Consider the following 2245-nt stretch of genomic DNA (forward strand, 5'->3'; position numbering starts at 1 on the left):
TATCAGCCCATACGTCTGATACTAGTCCATAAATCTTTCTTCAGACTCAGCAGCACATGCAATGATGCAGAATTCAGGAAGATCACAGGCCGGTGGGTGAGAAGCCCTGTGGATCCAATGGCAGTGGAAGCCTCTCAGCGCTGGTGTGGGTCTCACGCAGCTCCCCAGTGCTGTGGCTCCTCCAGCCCTCCGAGTGGGCTCTTCAATGGGAAGGTGAAGGAGAGAGAGGGGCTCTTGCAGGTCTCAGCAAGTCTCTGTGTGGCTTGTCGATGGGAAGAAGAAGGCAGAGAGAGATGGGAAAGGTTTCCAAGATCCTCCCCATGCCCACTATCGGGCTGTGACCGGATTGATAGGTTAGACTCCACCCCTTCACTCTGTTGATCAAATTGACATGAGATGATGTAACTACCACGGGCAGCGAAAGAGAGGAAGGCCCTCAATCAGGTGGGTTGGCACAGCGGCTACAACCAGCAGCTCCAGCACAGGAACAATTGTGAGGATGGAGCGGGACTGAGCACCGTTCATCCGGTTGGGTGTGGGGTACTCCTGGGTCTGAAATGACTTAATAGCACCCAACAACCGCATACTGATAGGTTTGATTTTTTTTTTTTTAACTATGTGGGAGGTTAGATTTCATATTTCTTCTTCTTCTGTGAATTGCATGTTCCTGGTCCTCGTTCCTTTTTCTATTGAATGGGTTATCTATCATCAAATCTCTTTGTTGCCCAGGGATACAAACACCTTGTCTTATCTGCTACCGATATTTTCCCAGCTTATCTTTTGCCTCACAGCTTTGTATAGAGTTGTTTGTTGTCCAGGTTTCACAAACTTTGTGAACGTAAATGGACCGGGTTTTTCGGGGTTCTGCTTAGAAAGCTTACTCCCACTTCTACTCCCATAGTTAGTCTCAGACACGCCCCTGGGCAGTTCTGCTCTGTCCTACAGGGTCTTTATGGGTCTCCATCAACTCAAGGGTAGGGAGTGAGGGATGCTTTTTTGGGGGGAGGAGGAGTGAAGGGGGACTTCTGTGGCTTCTTTTTCATATTTATATATCTCGTCTATCTGGAATTTGTTACATTGTATTTTAGCTAGGGTGCAGGGATGAATTTTTTGCTTTTTCACATGGTTGAGATACAAGAACTTTGAACTAGAATCTGGAACTTGTCTTCATTTCTTGTTTCCATGGAGTGGTTTGAAGGATCACTGGGACTGGGGACCCAGGAATCCTGGGGCACACCCTTCAAGCAGTGGTGGGAGAACGGGGCGCGGTGCCTAGAGCAGGCAATTCATGTATGGCATTCAACTACGTGACTCAGGCTGAGCCCTGCAGCACAGAAGACAGGGCAGGGAGAGGCATCCTCCTCTTAAAAGAGAGTCCCTAGAACAAGACACCCTCTCTGAGGCCAAACATGGGAATAACGAGGGCAACAAATGTATAGATGTGCTTTACACAATTGATCTATGTACTGTGATGAATTGTATGAGCCCCAATAAATTGATTTTTTTTAAAAGAGAGAGTGTGGAACAAAGGATGTCATTGCTGGTGTCAGATGGACCCTCTAGCTGAAAGCAGAGAATACCAGAAAGATAGTTACTTGTGCCTTAATGACGATGTAAAGGCATTCAACTGCGTGCATCATAACAAAATGTGGATAGACTTGAGAAGGATGGGAATTCCAGAATACTTCATTGTACTCATGCAGCAGAACTTGTACATGGACCAAGAGGCAGTTTTGTCAACAAAACCAGGGGATACTGAATAGTTTAAAATCAAGAAAAGTGTGCTTCAGGGTTGAATCCTCTCACCATGCTTATTCAATCTGTAGGCTGACCAAATAATCAGAGAAGCTGGCTATATGAAGAAGAGTGTGGGACGAGGACTGGAGGAAGGATTATTAACAACTGAGATATGCAGATGACACCACCCGGCTTGCTGAAAGTGAGGAGGACTTGAAGCGCTTCTTCATGAAGATCGAGGAGTGCAGCCTTCAGTATGGATTAGACCTGAATGTAAAGAAAACCCAAATCCTCACAACTGGACCAATAAGTAACATCATATATGCTTATCAAGGTCACACCCAGGGACTTTGTATAGATCTAAGTGCGTGGTGCATTTTAATTGTGGTGCTGGAGAAGAATATATTGAAAGTACCATAGACTGCCCCCCAAAAAACAAATAAATTTGTCACAGAAGAAGTACAGCCAGAGTGCTCCTTAGAGACAAGGATGGCAAGACTTCATCTTA

Source organism: Echinops telfairi, unplaced genomic scaffold (assembly GCF_000313985.2).
Source record: "Echinops telfairi isolate 266 unplaced genomic scaffold, ASM31398v2 ScPeMD7_443;HRSCAF=831, whole genome shotgun sequence".
In the NCBI taxonomy this organism is placed as follows: Eukaryota; Metazoa; Chordata; class Mammalia; order Afrosoricida; family Tenrecidae; genus Echinops; species Echinops telfairi.